Here is a 20,755-nt window from a genome sequence, read left to right on the forward strand (position 1 = left end):
CTCTCTCTCTCTCTCTCTCTCTATCACTCTCTCTCTCTATCTATCTATCTATCTATCTATCTATCTATCACTCTCTCTCCCCATCTCTCTCTCTCTCCCCCACATCTCTCTCTCTCTCCCCCACCTCTCTCTCTCTCTCTCTCTCTCTCTCTCTCTCTCTCTCTCTCTCTCTCTCTCTCTCTCTCTCTCTCGCTCTTTCCTCTCCACATCTCTCTCTCGCCCTCTCTCTCCACCCTCCGTCTCTCCCCACATCTCTTCCCACATCTCTTCCCCCCTCTCTCTCTCGCTCTCTATCTCTCTCCCTCCCCCACCTCTCTATCTCTCTCTCCCCATCTCCCTCTCTCTCTCTCTCTCTCTCTCTCTCTCTCTCTCTCTCTCCCTCTCTCTCTCTCTCTCTCTCTCTCTCTCTCTCTCTCTCTCTCTCTCTATCACCCTCTCTCCCCATATCTCTTCCCCCTCTCTCTCTCCCTCTCACCCCCCCTCTCTCTCTCCCCATCACCCTCTCTCCCCATATCTCTTCCCCCCCCTCTCTCTCTCCCTCTCACCCCTCTCTCTCTCTCTCTCTCTCTCTCTCTCTCTCTCTCTCTCTATCTATCTATCACCCTCTCTCCCCATATCTCTTCCCCCTCTCTCTCTCCCTCTCACCCCCCTCTCTCTCTCCCTCTCTATCTCTCCCTCTCTATCTCTCTCCCTCCCCCACCTCTCTCTCTCTCTCTCCCCCTCTCTCTCCCTCCCCACCTCTTATCTCTCTCTCACCATCTCCCTCTCTCTCTCTCTCCCTCTCACCCGCTCTCTCTCTCCTCATCTCCCTCTCTCCCTCTCACCCCCCCTCTCCTCTCTCCCCCCCTCTCTCCCTCTCTCCCCAGGTCCTCCGGACTCTGGGATCCCACAGCTCCCCTCCTCCCTATAACCAGCCTGGTGGGGAGGGCCCCTGTAACGGGTGATACCGGGGTACAATGACCCCCCACCCAGCCAGCCAGCCCACCCTCCCCGCCAGGACCCCCAGGGCTACCTGCAGGAGACCCCCTTCACGGGGGCTCCACTAACCAGCAGGGGTACATGGTACAGACTCATCAGACTGGGGGGACCATGCCTGTGGGGGGGTACGTCCAGCAGGGGGGTACCCCATGCACCTACAGCCCTGCACTGCATATGTACCTGTCTACCCTGTGGGCACGGTGAGTAATAGGGGGGAGGCAGAGAGGGAGGAAGGGGTGGGGGGATGGGAGAGGAGCGGGGGAGAGAGGGTGACGGGAGATAGGGAGAAGGGGGTGTAAAGAAAGAGGGGGAAGGGCAGGAAGAGAGGAGAAGGAGAGAAAGGAAGAGAAAGAGGGGGAGAGAAGGCGGTGGTAGAGAAAGAGAGGGGAAAGGGCAATGAGAGAGGAAGAGGGGAGAGAGAGCGAAGGGAGCGAAAGGAGGGAGCGAGGTGGAGGGGAGAGAGGGGAATGGAAAGAGAGGAGGGAGGAGATAGGGGGGGGAGAAAGAGGGAGAGAGGGGGAGGGGAGCAAGTGGGACAGGGAGGGAGAGAGAGGGGGAAGGGAGGGATGGAAAGAGTGGAGGGAGGAGAGAGAGGGGGAGGGCAGCGAGGGGGAAGAGAGAGATGGAGCGAGGGGAGAGAGAGATGGAGCGGGAGGGGAGAGAGAGGGAGGATGGGAAAGAGTGGAGGGAGGAGAGGCGGAGGGCAGCGAGGGAGAAGAGAGAGAGGGGGAGGAGAGAGGGGAGGGGAGCGAGAGGAGAGAGAGATGGGAGGGGAGAGAGGGTGACAGGAGCGAGAGAGAGAGAGAGATGGGGGTGGGAGAGAGAGGGAGGGGAGCGGGAGGGGGAGGGAGGGCGGTAGGGGAGAGAAGAGGTATATAGAGGTGTGTAGCGGGGTATTTATCTCTTCCCTTCTTGTGCTCCCTCCCCAGCAGTATCAGACCGGATCTATCCCCCCCCAGCCTGGGATGCCCCCTCCTCAGATCCCCCCGGGACTCGCTCTCCTGGAGCCACGACGCCCCCCTCATGACTATCTCCCAATCGCTGTGCTGACCACTATCTGCTGCTTCTGGCCAACGGAGTCATCGCTATCATCAAAGCCGTGCAGGTGGGTGTCACTGTGTCACCTGTCACTGTGTCACCCTGTCACTGTCACCCTGTCACTGTGTCACCCTGTCACTGTGTCACCCTGTCACTGTGTCACCCTGTCACTGTGTCATCCTGTCACTGTCACTGTGTCACCCTGTCACTGTCACCCTGACACTGTCACCCTGTCACTATGTCACCCTGTCACTGTCACCCTGTCACTGTATCATCCTGTCACCCTGTAACCGTCACAAGTCACTGTGTCACCCTGACACTGTGTCACCCTGATGCTGTGTCACCCTGTCACTGTCCCCCTTTCACTGTGACATCCTGTCACTGTGTCTCCCTGACACTGTCACTGTCACCCTGTCACTGTGTCACCCTGTCACTGTGTCACCCTGTCACTGTGTCTCCCTGTCCCTGTCACTGTATCATCCTGTCACTGTCACACTGTAACCATCACCTGTCACTGTGTCACCCTGTCACTGTGTCACCCTGTCACTGTCCCCTTTCACTGTGTCATCCTGTCACTGTGTCACGCTGACACTGTGCCACCCTGACACTGTGTCACCCTGACACTGTCACCCTGTCACTCACCCTGTCACCCTGTCAATGTCACCCGTTCACTGTGTCCCTGTCACTGTTTCACCCTGTCACTGTTTCACCCTGTCACTGTCACCTTGTCACTGTAATACCCTGTCACTAAGTTACTCAGTCACTGTCACCCTGTTACTGTGTCACCCTATCACTGTGTCACCCTGCGGGGGGAGGGACAGACTCATAGCTCCCTTTTGTCTGTGTGACTGTGTCACCCTGCTGGGGGAGGGACAGGCTCATAGCTCCCTTCTGTCTGTGTCACTGTGTCACCCTGCGGGGGGAGGGAAACACTCATAGCTCCCTTCTGTCTGTGTCACACTGCAGGGGGAGGGACAGACTCATAGCTCCCTTTTGTCTGTGTCACTGTGTCACCCTGCGGGGGGAGGGACAGACTCATAGCTCCCTTCTGTCTGTGTCACTGTGTCACCCTGCGGGGGAGGGACAGGCTCATAGCTCCCTTCTGTCTGTATCACCCTGCGGGGGGAGGGACAGGCTCATAGCTCCCTTCTGTCTGTGTCACTGTGTCACCCTGCGGGGGGAGGGACAGACTCATAGCTCCCTTCTGTCTGTGTCAATGTGTCACCCTGCGGGGGGAGGGACAGACTCATAGCTCCCTTCTGTCTGTGTCACTGTGTCACCCTGCGGGGGGAGGGACAGACTCATAGCTCCCTTCTGTCTGTGTCACTGTGTCACCCTGCGGGGGAGGGACAGGCTCATAGCTCCCTTCTGTCTGTGTCACTGTGTCACCCTGCGGGGGGAGGGACAGGCTCATAGCTCCCTTCTGTCTGTGTCACTGTGTCACCCTGCGGGCTGAGGGAGAGGCTCATAGCTCCCTTCTGTCTGTGTCACTGTGTCACCCTGCGGGGGGAGGGACAGGCTCATAGCTCCCTTCTGTCTGTGTCACATTGCAGGGGGAGGGACAGACTCATAGCTCCCTTCTGTCTGTGTCACTGTGTCACCCTGCAGGGGGAGGGACAGGCTCATAGCTCCTTCTGTCTGTGTCACTGTGTCACCCTGCGGGGGGAGGGACAGACTCATAGCTCCCTTCTGTCTGTGTCACTGTGTCACCCTGCGGGGGGAGGGACAGGCTCATAGCTCCCTTCTGTCTGTGTCACTGTGTCACCCTGCGGGCTGAGGGAGAGGCTCATAGCTCCCTTCTGTCTGTGTCATTGTGTCACCCTGCGGGGGGAGGGACAGACTCATAGCTCCCTTCTGTCTGTGTCACCCTGCGGGGGGAGGGACAGACTCATAGCTCTCTTCTGTCTGGGTCACTGTGTCACCCTGCGGGGGGAGGGACACACTCATAGCTCCCTTCTGTCTGTGTCACCCTGCGGGGGGAGGGACAGACTCATCGCTCCCTCCTGTGTCACAGTGTCACCCTGAGGGGGGAGGGGCAGGCTCATCGCTCCCTTCTGTCTGTGTCACTGTGTCACCCTGCGGGGGGAGGGGCAGGCTCATCGCTCCCTCCTGTGACACCGTGTCACCCTGTGGGGGGAGGGGCGGGCTCATCGCTCCTTCCTGTGTCACCGTGTCACCCTGCGGGGGGAGGGGCAGGCTCATCGCTCCCTCCTGTGTCACCCTGCAGGGGGAGGGGCAGGCTCATCGCTCCCTCCTGTGTCACCCTGCGGGGGGAGGGGCAGGCTCATCGCTCCCTCCTGTGTCACCCTGCGGGGGGAGGGGCAGGCTCATCGCTCCCTCCTGTGTCACCCTGCGGGGGGAGGGGCAGGCTCATCGCTCCCTCCTGTGTCACCGTGTCACCCTGCGGGGGGAGAGGCAGACTCATCGCTCCCTCCTGTGTCACTGTGTCACCCTGCGGGGGAGGGTCAGGCTCATCGCTCCCTCCTGTGTCACCCTGCGGGGGAGGGGCAGGCTCATCGCTCCCTCCTGTGTCACCCTGCGGGGGAGGGTCAGGCTCATCGCTCCCTCCTGTGTCACCCTGCGGGGGAGGGGCAGGCTCATCGCTCCCTCCTGTGTCACCGTGTCACCCTGCGGGGGGAGGGGGAAGGCTCATCGTTCCCTCCTGTGTCACCGTGTCACCCTGCGGGGGGAGGGACAGACTCATAACTCCCTTCTGTCTGTGTCACCGTGTCACCCTGCGGGGGGAGGGACAGACTCATAGCTCCCTTCTGTCTGTGTCACCCTGTGGGGGGAGGGACAGACTCATAGCTCCCTTCTGTCTGTGTCACTGTCACCCAGCGGGGGGAGGGACAGACTCATAGCTCCCTTCTATCTGTGTCACCGTGTCACCCTGCGGGGGGAGGGACAGACTCATAGCTCCCTTCTGTCTGTGTCACACTGTGGGGGGAGGGACAGACTCATAGCTCCCTTCTGCCTGTGTCACTGTGTCACCCTGCGGGGGGAGGGACAGGCTCATAGCTCCCTTCTGTCTGTGTCACTGTGTCACCCTGCGGGGGGAGGGTCAGACTCATAGCTCCCTTCTATCTGTGTCACTGTGTCACCCTGCGGGGGGAGGGACAGACTCATAGCTCCCTTCTGTCTGTGTCACTGTGTCACCCTGCGGGGGGAGGGACAGACTCATAGCTCCCTTCTGTCTGTGTCACACTGTGGGGGGAGGGACAGACTCATAGCTCCCTTCTGTCTGTGTCACTGTGTCACCCTGCGGGGGAGGGGCAGACACATAGCTCCCTTCTGTCTGTGTCACTGTGTCACCCTGCGGGGGAGGGGCAAGCTCATCGCTCCCTCCTGTGTCACCGTCTCACCCTGCGGGGGGAGGGGCAGGCTCATCGCTCCCTCCAGTGTCACCGTGTCACCCTGCGGGGGATGGGCAGTCTCATCGCTCCCTCCTGTGTCACTGTGTCACCCTGCGGGGGAGGGACAGGCTCATCGCTCCCTCTTGTGTCACTGTGTCACCCTGTGGGGGGAGGGTCAGGCTCATCGCTCCCTCCTGTGTCACCCTGCGGGGGGAGGGACAGGCTGTTAGCTCCCTTCTGTCTGTGTCACTGTGTCACCCTGCGGGGGGAGGGACAGGCTCATAGCTCCCTTATGTCTGTGTCACCGTGTCACCCTGCGGGGGGAGGGGCAGACTCATCGTTCCCTCCTGTGTCACCGTGTCACCCTGCGGGGGGAGGGTCAGGCTCATCGCTCCCTTCTATCTGTGTCACCGTGTCACCCTGTGGGGGGAGGGACAGACTCATAGCTCCCTTCTGTCTGTGTCACTGTGTCACCCTGCGGGGGGAGGGTCAGACTCATAGCTCCCTTCTATCTGTGTCACCGTGTCACCCTGCGGGGGGAGGGACAGACTCATAGCTCCCTTCTGTCTGTGTCACTGTGTCACCCTGCGGGGGGAGGGACAGACTCATAGCTCCCTTCTGTCTGTGTCACTGTGTCACCCTGCGGGGGGAGGGACAGACTCATAGCTCCCTTCTGTCTGTGTCACTGTGTCACCCTGCGGGGGAGGGACAGGCTCATAGCTCCCTTCTGTCTGTGTCACACTGTGGGGGGAGGGACAGACTCATAGCTCCCTTCTGTCTGTGTCACTGTGTCACCCTGCGGGGGAGGGGCAGACACATAGCTCCCTTCTGTCTGTGTCACTGTGTCACCCTGCGGGGGAGGGGCAGGCTCATCGCTCCCTCCTGTGTCACCGTGTCACCCTGCGGGGGGAGGGGCAGGCTCATCGCTCCCTCCAGTGTCACCGTGTCACCCTGCGGGGGGGGGGGGCAGTCTCATCGCTCCCTCCTGTGTCACTGTGTCACCCTGCGGGGGAGGGACAGGCTCATCGCTCCCTCTTGTGTCACTGTGTCACCCTGCGGGGGGAGGGTCAGGCTCATCGCTCCCTCCTGTGTCACCCTGCGGGGGGAGGGGCAGGCTCATCGCTCCCTCCTGTGTCACCGTGTCACCCTGCGGGGGGAGGGGGAAGGCTCATCGTTCCCTCCTGTGTCACCGTGTCACCCTGCGGGGGGAGGGACAGACTCATAGCTCCCTTCTGTCTGTGTCACCGTGTCACCCTGTGGGGGGAGGGACAGACTCATAGCTCCCTTCTGTCTGTGTCACTGTCACCCTGCGGGGGGAGGGACAGACTCATAGCTCCCTTCTATCTGTTTCACCGTGTCACCCTGCGGGGGGAGGGACAGACTCATAGCTCCCTTCTGTCTGTGTCACCCTGCGGGGGGAGGGTCAGGCTCATCGCTCCCTTCTATCTGTGTCACCGTGTCACCCTGCGTGAGGAGGGACAGACTCATAGCTCCTTCTGTCTGTGTCACTGTGTCACCCTGCGGGGGAGGGGCAGACACATAGCTCCCTTCTGTCTGTGTCACTGTGTCACCCTGCGGGGGAGGGGCAAGCTCATCGCTCCCTCCTGTGTCACCGTGTCACCCTGCGGGGGGAGGGGCAGGCTCAACGCTCCCTCCTGTGTCACCGTGTCACCCTGCGGGGGGAGGGGCAGTCTCATCGCTCCCTCCTGTGTCACTGTGTCACCCTGCGGGGGAGGGACAGGCTCATCGCTCCCTCTTGTGTCACTGTGTCACCCTGCGGGGGGAGGGTCAGGCTCATCGCTCCCTCCTGTGTCACCCTGCGGGGGGAGGGACAGACTCATAGCTCCCTTCTGCCTGTGTCACTGTGTCACCCTGCGGGGGGAGGGACAGACTCATAGCTCCCTTCTGTCTGTGTCACTGTGTCACCCTGTGGGGGGAGGGACAGACTCATAGCTCCCTTCTGTCTGTGTCACACTGTGGGGGGAGGGACAGACTCATAGCTCCCTTCTGTCTGTGTCACTGTGTCACCCTGCGGGGGAGGGGCAGACACATAGCTCCCTTCTGTCTGTGTCACTGTGTCACCCTGCGGGGGAGGGGCAAGCTCATCGCTCCCTCCTGTGTCACCGTGTCACCCTGCGGGGAAGGGGCAAGCTCATCGCTCCCTCCTGTGTCACCGTGTCACCCTGCGGGGGGAGGGGCAGGCTCATCGCTTCCTCCTGTGTCACCGTGTCACCCTGCGGGGGGAGGGGCAGGCTCATCGCTCCCTCTTGTGTCACTGTGTCACCCTGCGGGGGGAGGGTCAGGCTCATCGCTCCCTCCTCTGTCACCCTGCGGGGGGAGGGACAGGCTGTTAGCTCCCTTCTGTCTGTGTCACCGTGTCACCCTGTGGGGGGAGGGGCAGACTCATCGTTCCCTCCTGTGTCACCGTGTCACCCTGCGGGGGGAGGGTCAGGCTCATCGCTCCCTTCTATCTGTGTCACCGTGTCACCCTGTGGGGGGAGGGACAGACTCATAGCTCCCTTCTGTCTGTGTCACCCTGTGGGGGGAGGGACAGACTCATAGCTCCCTTCTGTCTGTGTCACCGTGTCACCCTGCGGGAGGAGGGACAGACTCATAGCTCCCTTCTGTCTGTGTCACTGTGTCACCCTGCGGGGGGAGGGACAGACTCATAGCTCCCTTCTGTCTGTGTCACTGTGTCACCCTGCGGGGGAGGTACAGACTCATAGCTCCCTTCTGTCTGTGTCACTGTCACCCTGCGGGGGGAGGGACAGACACATAGCTCCCTTCTGTCTGTGTCACACTGTGGGGGGAGGGACAGACTCATAGCTCCCTTCTGTCTGTGTCACTGTGTCACCCTGCGGGGGAGGGGCAGGCTCATCGCTCCCTCCTGTGTCACCGTGTCACCCTGCGGGGGGAGGGGCAGGCTCATCGCTCCCTCCAGTGTCACCGTGTCACCCTGTGGGGGGAGGGGCAGTCTCATCGCTCCCTCCTGTGTCACTGTGTCACCCTGCGGGGGAGGGACAGGCTCATCGCTCCCTCTTGTGTCACTGTGTCACCCTGCGGGGGGAGGGTCAGGCTCATCGCTCCCTCCTGTGTCACCCTGCGGGGGGAGGGACAGGCTGTTAGCTCCCTTCTGTCTGTGTCACTGTGTCACCCTGCGGGGGGAGGGACAGACTCTTGCTCCCTTCTGTCTGTGTCACCGTGTCACCCTGCGGGGGGAGGGTCAGGCTCATCGCTCCCTCCTGTGTCACCCTGCGGGGGGAGGGACAGGCTGTTAGCTCCCTTCTGTCTGTGTCACTGTGTCACCCTGCGGGGGGAGGGACAGACTCTTGCTCCCTTCTGTCTGTGTCACCGTGTCACCCTGTGGGGGGAGGGACAGACTCATAGCTCCCTTCTGTCTGTGTCACCCTGTGGGGGGAGGGACAGACTCATAGCTCCCTTCTGTCTGTGTCACTGTGTCACCCTGCGGGGGGAGGGACAGACTCATAGCTCCCTTCTGTCTGTGTCACTGTGTCACCCTGCGGGGGGAGGGACAGACTCATAGCTCCCTTCTGTCTGTTTTACTGTGTCACCCTGCGGGGGGAGGGACAGACTCATAGCTCCCTTCTGTCTGTGTCACTGTGTCACACGGCGGGGGAGGGGCAGACACATAGCTCCCTTCTGTCTTTGTCACTGTGTCACCCTGCGGGGGGAGGGACAGACTCATAGCTCCCTTCTGTCTGTGTCACCCTGCGGGGGAGGGACAGGCTCATAGCTCCCTTCTGTCTGTGTCACTGTGTCACCCTGCGGGGGGAGGGACAGACTCATAGCTCCCTTCTGTCTGTTTTACTGTGTCACCCTGCGGGGGGAGGGACAGACTCATAGCTCCCTTCTGTCTGTGTCACTGTGTCACACGGCGGGGGAGGGGCAGACACATAGCTCCCTTCTGTCTTTGTCACTGTGTCACCCTGCGGGGGGAGGGACAGACTCATAGCTCCCTTCTGTCTGTGTCACCCTGCGGGGGAGGGACAGGCTCATAGCTCCCTTCTGTCTGTGTCACTGTGTCACCCTGCGGGGGGAGGGACAGACTCATAGCTCCCTTCTGTCTGTTTTACTGTGTCACCCTGCGGGGGGAGGGACAGACTCATAGCTCCCTTCTGTCTGTGTCACTGTGTCACACGGCGGGGGAGGGGCAGACACATAGCTCCCTTCTGTCTTTGTCACTGTGTCACCCTGCGGGGGGAGGGACAGACTCATAGCTCCCTTCTGTCTGTGTCACCCTGCGGGGGAGGGACAGACTCATAGCTCCCTTCTGTCTGTGTCACCCTGCGGGGGAGGGACAGACTCATAGCTCCCTTCTGTCTGTGTCACTCTGCGGGGGGAGGGACAGGCTCATAGCTCCCTTCTGTCTGTGTCACAGTGTCACCCTGCGGGGGAGGGACAGACTCATAGCTCCCTTCTGTCTGTGTCACTGTGTCACTCTGCGGGGGGAGGGACAGACTCATAGCTCCCTTCTGTCTGTGTCACTGTGTCACCCTGCGGGGGAGGGACAGACTCATAGCTCCCTTCTGTCTGTGTCACTCTGCGGGGGGAGGGACAGGCTCATAGCTCCCTTCTGTCTGTGTCACAGTGTCACCCTGCGGGGGAGGGACAGGCTCATAGCTCCCTTCTGTCTGTGTCACCCTGCGGGGGAGGGACAGACTCATAGCTCCCTTCTGTCTGTGTCACCCTGCGGGGGAGGGACAGACTCATAGCTCCCTTCTGTCTGTGTCACCCTGTGGGGGGAGGGACAGACTCATAGCTCACTTCTGTCTGTGTCACTGTGTCACACTGCGTGGGGAGGGACAGACACATAGCTCCCTTTTGTCTGTGTCACTGTGTCACCCTGCGGGGGGAGGGACAGACTCATAGCTCCCTTCTGTCTGTGTCACACTGCGGGGGGAGGGACAGACACATAGCTCCCTTTTGTCTGTGTCACTGTGTCACCCTGCGGGGGGAGGGACAGACTCATAGCTCCCTTCTGTCTGTGTCACTGTGTCACCCTGCGGGGGAGGGGCAGTCTCATAGCTCCCTTCTGTCTGTGTCACTGTCACCCTGCGGGGGGAGGGACAGTCTCATAGCTCCCTTCTGTCTGTGTCACCCTGCGGGGGAGGGACAGACTCATAGCTCCCTTCTGTCTGTGTCACTGTGTCACCCTGCGGGGGGAGGGACAGTCTCATAGCTCCCTTCTGTCTGTGTCACTGTGTCACCCTGCGGGGGGAGGGACAGTCTCATAGCTCCCTTCTGTCTGTGTCACTGTGTCACCCTGCGGGGGGAGGGACAGGCTCATAGCTCCCTTCTGTCTGTGTCACTGTGTCACCCTGCGGGGGAGGGACAGACACATAGCTCCCTTCTGTCTGTGTCACTGTGTCACCCTGCGGGGGGAGGGGCAGACTCATAGCTCCCTTCTGTCTGTGTCACTGTGTCACCCTGCGGGGGGAGGGACAGACACATAGCTCCCTTCTGTCTGTGTCACTGTGTCACCCTGCGGGGGGAGGGACAGGCTCATAGCTCCCTTCTGTCTGTGTCACTGTGTCACCCTGCGGGGGGAGGGACAGACTCATAGCTCCCTTCTGTCTGTGTCACTGTGTCACCCTGCGGGGGGAGGGACAGGCTCATAGCTCCCTTCTGTCTTTGTCACTGTGTCACCCTGCGGGGGAGGGACAGACTCATAGCTCCCTTCTGTCTGTGTCACTGTGTCACCCTGCGGGGGGAGGGACAGACTCTTAGCTCCCTTCTGTCTGTGTCACACTGTGGGGGGAGGGACAGGCTCATAGCTCCCTTCTGTCTGTGTCACTGTGTCACCCTGCGGGGGAGGGACAGTCTCATAGCTCCCTTCTGTCTGTGTCACTGTGTCACCCTGCGGGGGGAGGGACAGGCTCATAGCTCCCTTCTGTCTGTGTCACTGTGTCACCCTGCGGGGGGAGGGACAGACTCATAGCTCCCTTCTGTCTGTGTCACTGTGTCACCCTGCGGGGGAGGGACAGACTCATAGCTCCCTTCTGTCTGTGTCACCCTGCGGGGGGAGGGACAGGCTCATAGCTCCCTTCTGTCTGTGTCACTGTGTCACCCTGCGGGGGGAGGGACAGACTCATAGCTCCCTTCTGTCTGTGTCACTGTGTCACCCTGCGGGGGGAGGGACAGACTCATAGCTCCCTTCTGTCTGTGTCACTGTGTCACCCTGCGGGGGAGGGACAGACTCATAGCTCCCTTCTATCTGTGTCACCCTGCGGGGGGAGGGACAGACTCATAGCTCCCTTCTGTCTGTGTCACCGTGTCACCCTGCGGGGGGAGGGACAGACTCATAGCTCCCTTCTGTCTGTGTCACTGTGTCACCCTGCGGGGGGAGGGTCAGACTCATAGCTCCCTTCTGTCTGTGTCACTGTGTCACCCTGCGGGGGGAGGGACAGACTCATAGCTCCCTTCTGTCTGTGTCACTGTGTCACCCTGCGGGGGGATGGACAGACTCATAGCTCCTTCTGTCTGTGTCACTGTGTCACCCTGTGGGGGAGGGGCAGACACATAGCTCCCTTCTGTCTGTGTCACTGTGTCACCCTGCGGGGGGAGGGACAGTCTCATAGCTCCCTTCTGTCTGTGTCACTGTGTCACACTGTGGGGGGAGGGACAGACTCATAGCTCCTTCTGTCTGTGTCACTGTGTCACCCTGTGGGGGAGGGGCAGACACATAGCTCCCTTCTGTCTGTATCACTGTGTCACCCTGCGGGGGAGGGGCAAGCTCATCGCTCCCTCCTGTGTCACCGTGTCACCCTGCGGGGGGAGGGGCAGGCTCATCGCTCCCTCCTGTGTCACCGTGTCACCCTGCGGGGGGAGGGGCAGTCTCATCGCTCCCTCCTGTGTCACTGTGTCACCCTGCGGGGGAGGGACAGGCTCATCGCTCCCTCTTGTGTCACTGTGTCACCCTGCGGGGGGAGGGTCAGGCTCATCGCTCCCTCCTGTGTCACCCTGCGGGGGGAGGGACAGACTCATAGCTCCCTTCTGCCTGTGTCACTGTGTCACCCTGCGGGGGGAGGGACAGACTCATAGCTCCCTTCTGTCTGTGTCACACTGTGGGGGGAGGGACAGACTCATAGCTCCCTTCTGTCTGTGTCACTGTGTCACCCTGCGGGGGAGGGGCAGACACATAGCTCCCTTCTGTCTGTGTCACTGTGTCACCCTGCGGGGGAGGGGCAAGCTCATCGCTCCCTCCTGTGTCACCGTGTCACCCTGCGGGGAAGGGGCAAGCTCATCGCTCCCTCCTGTGTCACCGTGTCACCCTGCGGGGGGAGGGGCAGGCTCATCGCTCCCTCCTGTGTCACCGTGTCACCCTGCGGGGGGAGGGGCAGTCTCATCGCTCCCTCCTGTGTCACTGTGTCACCCTGCGGGGGAGGGACAGGCTCATCGCTCCCTCTTGTGTCACTGTGTCACCCTGCGGGGGGAGGGTCAGGCTCATCGCTCCCTCCTGTGTCACCCTGCGGGGGGAGGGACAGGCTGTTAGCTCCCTTCTGTCTGTGTCACTGTGTCACCCTGCGGGGGGAGGGACAGACTCATAGCTCCCTTCTGTCTGTGTCACTGTGTCACCCTGCGGGGGAGGTACAGACTCATAGCTCCCTTCTGTCTGTGTCACTGTCACCCTGCGGGGGGAGGGACAGACACATAGCTCCCTTCTGTCTGTGTCACACTGTGGGGGGAGGGACAGACTCATAGCTCCCTTCTGTCTGTGTCACTGTGTCACCCTGCGGGGGAGGGGCAGGCTCATCGCTCCCTCCTGTGTCACCGTGTCACCCTGCGGGGGGAGGGGCAGGCTCATCGCTCCCTCCAGTGTCACCGTGTCACCCTGTGGGGGGAGGGGCAGTCTCATCGCTCCCTCCTGTGTCACTGTGTCACCCTGCGGGGGAGGGACAGGCTCATCGCTCCCTCTTGTGTCACTGTGTCACCCTGCGGGGGGAGGGTCAGGCTCATCGCTCCCTCCTGTGTCACCCTGCGGGGGGAGGGACAGGCTGTTAGCTCCCTTCTGTCTGTGTCACTGTGTCACCCTGCGGGGGGAGGGACAGACTCTTGCTCCCTTCTGTCTGTGTCACCGTGTCACCCTGCGGGGGGAGTGGCAGACTCATCGTTCCCTTCTATCTGTGTCACCGTGTCACCCTGTGGGGGGAGGGACAGACTCATAGCTCCCTTCTGTCTGTGTCACCCTGTGGGGGGAGGGACAGACTCATAGCTCCCTTCTGTCTGTGTCACTGTGTCACCCTGCGGGGGGAGGGACAGACTCATAGCTCCCTTCTGTCTGTTTTACTGTGTCACCCTGCGGGGGGAGGGACAGACTCATAGCTCCCTTCTGTCTGTGTCACTGTGTCACACGGCGGGGGAGGGGCAGACACATAGCTCCCTTCTGTCTTTGTCACTGTGTCACCCTGCGGGGGGAGGGACAGACTCATAGCTCCCTTCTGTCTGTGTCACTGTGTCACCCTGCGGGGGGAGGGACAGACTCATAGCTCCCTTCTGTCTGTGTCACCCTGCGGGGGAGGGACAGACTCATAGCTCCCTTCTGTCTGTGTCCCCTGCGGGGGAGGGACAGGCTCATAGCTCCCTTCTGTCTGTGTCACCCTGCGTGGGGAGGGACAGACACATAGCTCCCTTTTGTCTGTGTCACTGTGTCACCCTGCGGGGGGAGGGACAGACTCTTGCTCCCTTCTGTCTGTGTCACTGTGTCACCCTGCGGGGGGAGGGACAGACTCTTGCTCCCTTCTGTCTGTGTCACCGTGTCACCCTGCGGGGGGAGGGGCAGACTCATCGTTCCCTTCTATCTGTGTCACCGTGTCACCCTGTGGGGGGAGGGACAGACTCATAGCTCCCTTCTGTCTGTGTCACCCTGTGGGGGGAGGGACAGACTCATAGCTCCCTTCTGTCTGTGTCACTGTGTCACCCTGCGGGGGGAGGGACAGACTCATAGCTCCCTTCTGTCTGTTTTACTGTGTCACCCTGCGGGGGGAGGGACAGACTCATAGCTCCCTTCTGTCTGTGTCACTGTGTCACACGGCGGGGGAGGGGCAGACACATAGCTCCCTTCTGTCTTTGTCACTGTGTCACCCTGCGGGGGGAGGGACAGACTCATAGCTCCCTTCTGTCTGTGTCACCCTGCGGGGGAGGGACAGACTCATAGCTCCCTTCTGTCTGTGTCACCCTGCGGGGGAGGGACAGACTCATAGCTCCCTTCTGTCTGTGTCACCCTGCGGGGGAGGGACAGACTCATAGCTCCCTTCTGTCTGTGTCACCCTGTGGGGGGAGGGACAGACTCATAGCTCACTTCTGTCTGTGTCACTGTGTCACCCTGCGGGGGGAGGGACAGACTCATAGCTCCCTTCTGTCTGTGTCACACTGCGGGGGGAGGGACAGACACATAGCTCCCTTTTGTCTGTGTCACTGTGTCACCCTGCGGGGGGAGGGACAGACTCATAGCTCCCTTCTGTCTGTGTCACTGTGTCACCCTGCGGGGGAGGGGCAGTCTCATAGCTCCCTTCTGTCTGTGTCACCCTGCGGGGGAGGGACAGACTCATAGCTCCCTTCTGTCTGTGTCACCCTGCGGGGGAGGGACAGACTCATAGCTCCCTTCTGTCTGTGTCACCCTGTGGGGGGAGGGACAGACTCATAGCTCACTTCTGTCTGTGTCACTGTGTCACCCTGCGGGGGGAGGGACAGACTCATAGCTCCCTTCTGTCTGTGTCACACTGCGGGGGGAGGGACAGACACATAGCTCCCTTTTGTCTGTGTCACTGTGTCACCCTGCGGGGGGAGGGACAGACTCATAGCTCCCTTCTGTCTGTGTCACTGTGTCACCCTGCGGGGGAGGGGCAGTCTCATAGCTCCCTTCTGTCTGTGTCACTGTCACCCTGCGGGGGGAGGGACAGTCTCATAGCTCCCTTCTGTCTGTGTCACCCTGCGGGGGAGGGACAGACTCATAGCTCCCTTCTGTCTGTGTCACTGTGTCACCCTGCGGGGGGAGGGACAGGCTCATAGCTCCCTTCTGTCTGTGTCACTGTGTCACCCTGCGGGGGGAGGGACAGGCTCATAGCTCCCTTCTGTCTTTGTCACTGTGTCACCCTGCGGGGGAGGGACAGACTCATAGCTCCCTTCTGTCTGTGTCACTGTGTCACCCTGCGGGGGGAGGGACAGGCTCATAGCTCCCTTCTATCTGTGTCACTGTGTCACCCTGCGGGGGGAGGGACAGACTCATAGCTCCCTTCTGTCTGTGTCACTGTGTCACCCTGCGGGGGAGGGACAGACTCATAGCTCCCTTCTGTCTGTGTCACCCTGCGGGGGGAGGGACAGGCTCATAGCTCCCTTCTGTCTGTGTCACTGTGTCACCCTGCGGGGGGAGGGACAGACTCATAGCTCCCTTCTGTCTGTGTCACTGTGTCACCCTGCGGGGGGAGGGACAGACTCATAGCTCCCTTCTGTCTGTGTCACTGTGTCACCCTGCGGGGGAGGGACAGACTCATAGCTCCCTTCTATCTGTGTCACCCTGCGGGGGGAGGGACAGACTCATAGCTCCCTTCTGTCTGTGTCACTGTGTCACCCTGCGGGGGGAGGGACAGTCTCATAGCTCCCTTCTGTCTGTGTCACTGTGTCACCTTGCGGGGGGAGGGACAGGCTCATAGCTCCCTTCTGTCTGTGTCACTGTGTCACCCTGCGGGGGGAGGGACAGGCTCATAGCTCCCTTCTGTCTGTGTCACTGTGTCACCCTGCGGGGGGAGGGACAGGCTCATAGCTCCCTTCTTTCTATGTTACTGTGTCACCCTGCGGGGGGAGGGACAGACACATAGCTCCCTTTTGTCTGTGTCACTGTGTCACCCTGCGGGGGGAGGGACAGACTCATAGCTCCCTTCTGTCTGTGTCACTGTGTCACCCTGCGGGGGGAGGGTCAGACTCATAGCTCCCTTTTATCTGTGTCACCGTGTCACCCTGCGGGGGGAGGGACAGGCTCATAGCTCTCTTCTGTCTGTGTCACCCTGCGGGGGGAGGGACAGACTCATAGCTCCTGTCTGTCTGTGTCACTGTGTCACCCTGCGGGGGGAAGGACAGACTCATAGCTCCCTTCTGTCTGTGTCACCCTGCGGGGGGAGGGACAGACTCATAGCTCCCTTCTGTCTGTGTCACTGTGTCACCCTGCGGGGGGAGGGACAGGCTCATAGCTCCCTTCTGTCTGTGTCACTGTGTCACCCTGCGGGGGGAGGGACAGGCTCATAGCTCCCTTCTGTCTTTGTCACTGTGTCACCCTGCGGGGGAGGGACAGACTCATAGCTCCCTTCTGTCTGTGTCACTGTGTCACCCTGCGGGGGGAGGGACAGGCTCATAGCTCCCTTCTATCTGTGTCACTGTGTCACCCTGCGGGGGGAGGGACAGACTCATAGCTCCCTTCTGTCTGTGTCACTGTGTCACCCTGCGGGGGAGGGACAGACTCATAGCTCCCTTCTGTCTGTGTCACCCTGCGGGGGGAGGGACAGGCTCATAGCTCCCTTCTGTCTGTGTCACTGTGTCACCCTGCGGGGGGAGGGACAGACTCATAGCTCCCTTCTGTCTGTGTCACTGTGTCACCCTGCGGGGGGAGGGACAGACTCATAGCTCCCTTCTGTCTGTGTCACTGTGTCACCCTGCGGGGGAGGGACAGACTCATAGCTCCCTTCTATCTGTGTCACCCTGCGGGGGGAGGGACAGACTCATAGCTCCCTTCTGTCTGTGTCACTGTGTCACCCTGCGGGGGGAGGGACAGTCTCATAGCTCCCTTCTGTCTGTGTCACTGTGTCACCTTGCGGGGGGAGGGACAGGCTCATAGCTCCCTTCTGTCTGTGTCACTGTGTCACCCTGCGGGGGAGGGGCAGGCTCATCGCTCCCTCCTGTGTCACCGTGCCACCCTGCGGGGGGAGGGGCAGGCTCATCGTTCCCTCCTGTGTCACTGTGTCACCCAGCGGGGGAGGGACAGGCTCATCGCTCCCTCTTGTGTCACCGTGTCACCCTGCGGGGGGAGGGACAGGCTCATCGCTCCCTCCTGTGTCACCCTGTGGGGGGAGGGACAGGCTGTTAGCTCCCTTCTGTCTGTGTCACTGTGTCACCCTGCGGGGGGAGGGACAGACTCATAGCTCCCTTCTGTCTGTGTCACTGTGTCACCCTGCGGGGGGAGGGACAGACTCATAGCTCCCTTCTGTCTGTGTCACCCTGCGGGGGGAGGGACAGACACATAGCTCCCTTCTGTCTGTGTCACTGTGTCACCCTGCGGGGGAGGGACAGACTCATAGCTCCCTTCTGTCTGTGTCACTGTGTCACCCTGCGGGGGGAGGGACAGACTCATAGCTCCCTTCTGTCTGTGTCACTGTGTCACCCTGCGGGGGAGGGACAGACTCATAGCTCCCTTCTGTCTGTGTCACCCTGCGGGGGGAGGGACAGACACATAGCTCCCTTCTGTCTGTGTCACTGTGTCACCCTGCGGGGGAGGGACAGACTCATAGCTCCCTTCTGTCTGTGTCACTGTGTCACCCTGCGGGGGGAGGGACAGGCTCATAGCTCCCTTCTGTCTGTGTCACCCTGCGGGGGGAGGGACAGACACATAGCTCCCTTCTGTCTGTGTCACTGTGTCACCCTGCGGGGGGAGGGACAGGCTCATAGCTCCCTTCTGTCTGTGTCACTGTGTCACCCTGCGGGGGAGGGACAGACTCATAGCTCCCTTCTGTCTGTGTCACTGTGTCACCCTGCGGGGGGAGGGACAGACTCATAGCTCCCTTCTGTCTGTGTCACTGTGTCACCCTGCGGGGGATTGACAGACTCATAGCTCCCTTCTGTCTGTGTCACTGTGTCACCCTGTGGGGGGAGGGTCAGACTCATAGCTCCCTTCTGTCTGTGTCACTGTGTCACCCTGCGGGGGGAGGGACAGACTCATAGCTCCCTTCTGTCTGTGTCACTGTGTCACCCTGCGGGGGGAGGGACAGACTCATAGCTCCCTTCTGTCTGTGTCACTGTGTCACCCTGCGGGGGGAGGGACAGACTCATAGCTCCCTTCTGTCTGTGTCACTGTGTCACCCTGCGGGGGGAGGGACAGGCTCATAGCTCCCTTCTGTCTGTGTCACTGTGTCACCCTGCGGGGGAGGGACAGACTCATAGCTCCCTTCTGTCTGTGTCACTGTGTCACCCTGCGGGGGAGGGACAGACTCATAGCTCCCTTCTGTCTGTGTCACCCTGCGGGGGGAGGGACAGACACATAGCTCCCTTCTGCCTGTGTCACTGTGTCACCCTGCGGGGGAGGGGCAAGCTCATAGCTCCCTTCTGTCTGTGTCACTGTGTCACCCTGCGGGGGATGGACAGGCTCATAGCTCCCTTCTGTCTGTGTCACTGTGTCACCCTGCGGGGGGAGGGACAGACTCATAGCTCCCTTCTGTCTGTGTCACTGTGTCACCCTGCGGGGGAGGGACAGACTCATAGCTACCTTCTGTCTGTGTCACCCTGCGGGGGGAGGGACAGACTCATAGCTCCCTTCTGTCTGTGTCACTGTGTCACCCTGCGGGGGGAGGGACAGACTCATAGCTCCCTTCTGTCTGTGTCACTGTGTCACCCTGCGGGGGGAGGGACAGGCTCATAGCTCCCTTCTGTCTTTGTCACTGTGTCACCCTGCGGGGGGAGGGGCAGTCTCATAGCTCCCTTCTGTCTGTGTCACTGTGTCACCCTGCGGGGGGAGGGGCAGACTCATCGCTCCCTCCTGTGTCACCGTTTCACCCTGCGGGGGGAGGGGCAGGCTCATCGCTCCCTCCTGTGTCACCGTGTCACCCTGCGGGGGGAGGGGCAGACTCATCGCTCCCTGCTGTGTCACCGTGTCACCCTGCGGGGGGAGGGACAGGCTCATCGCTCCCTCCTGTGTCACCCTGCGGGGGAGGGGCAGGCTCATCGCTCCCTCCTGTGTCACCGTGTCACCCTGCGGGGGGAGGGGCAGGCTCATCGCTCCCTCCTGTGTCACCGTGTCACCCTGCGGGGGAGGGGCAGGCTCATCGCTCCCTCCTGTGTCACCGTGTCACCCTGCGGGGGGAGGGGCAGGCTCATCGCTCCCTCCTGTGTCACCGTGTCACCCTGCGGGGGGAGGGGCAGGCTCATCGCTCCCTCCTGTGTCACTGTGTCACCCTGCGGGGGGAGGGGCAGGCTCATCGCTCCCTCCTGTGTCACCGTGTCACCCTGCGGGGGGAGGGGCAGGCTCATCGCTCCCTCCTGTGTCACCGTGTCACCCTGCGGGGGGAGGGGCAGGCTCATCGCTCCCTCCTGTGTCACTGTGTCACCCTGCGGGGGGAGGGGCAGGCTCATCGCTCCCTCCTGTGTCACCGTGTCACCCTGCGGGGGGAGGGGCAGGCTCATCGCTCCCTCCTGTCACCGTGTCACCGTGTCCCCGCAGGTGAGGTCCGCCCTGGCGCGCGGTGACATCATGTCCGCAGAGATCGCCTCCCGGGAAGCGAGGAACTTCTCCTTCATCAGCCTGGCGGTGGGGATCGCGGCGATGGTCCTGTGTACCATCCTCACCGTCGTCATCATCATCGCCGCCCAGCACCACGACAACGACTGGGGGCCGTGAACACCCCCCCACCCCCGCCCCGGGGTGAGGGGGGCAGATAGTGCCAAATGGGTCTCTCTGAGTGTCCCCAACACTGTCACTTTACTCTCCTTCTCCTCCTTCTTCCCCGTCTGTCTCTCCTCTCTTCCCTCTCCTGTATCTCCTTCTTCAATCCCCCTCCACATCCACCTCTCTCCCTTCTTCTCCCCTTATCTTTCATCTCCCTCACCTTTCTCCCCCCCTCTGTTCCCCTCCCTTTCTCCCTTTCCTTTTCCCTCTCTCCCCCGTCTCTCTCTGTCCCTCTTTATTTCTCCTTCCCTGTCTCTCCCCCTCCATCCTCTTTCCATCTCCTTTTCCTGCTCTCCTCCTTCTCTCTTTTCTCTCTCTCTCTCTCTCTCTCTCTCTCTCTGCCTCCCTCAGCCTGCTTCCCTCCCTCCCACTCTCAGCCTCCCTCCCTCTCTCTGCCCCCCTCCCTCCCTCTCTGTGCCTCCCTCCCTCTCTGTGCCTCCCTCTCTCTGCCTCCCTCTCTGTGCCTCCCTCTCTCTCTGTGCCTCCCTCTCTGTGCCTCCCTCTCTCTGCCTCCCTCCCTCTCTGTGCCTCCCTCCCTCTCTCTGCCTCCCACTCTCTGCCTCCCACTCTCTGCCTCCCTCCCTCTCTCTGCCTCCCACTCTCTTCCCCCCTCCCTCTCTCTGCCTCCCACTCTCTGCCTCCCTCCCTCTCTGTGCCTCCCTCGCTCTCTCTGCCTCCCTCCCTCTCTGTGCCTCCCTCCCTCTCTCTGCCTCCCTCTCTGTGC

At 61.4% G+C, this 20,755-nt stretch overlaps 1 pseudogene; it reads left to right on the forward strand.

Moving 5' to 3' along the window:
• LOC142484907 (proline-rich transmembrane protein 1-like) overlaps positions 1-19,993 on the forward strand; it is a 49,825-nt pseudogene extending 29,832 nt beyond the window's left edge.
• The last annotated feature ends 762 nt before the right edge of the window (positions 19,994-20,755 follow it).

Source organism: Ascaphus truei, unplaced genomic scaffold (assembly GCF_040206685.1).
Source record: "Ascaphus truei isolate aAscTru1 unplaced genomic scaffold, aAscTru1.hap1 HAP1_SCAFFOLD_459, whole genome shotgun sequence".
Classification (NCBI taxonomy): domain Eukaryota; kingdom Metazoa; phylum Chordata; class Amphibia; order Anura; family Ascaphidae; genus Ascaphus; species Ascaphus truei.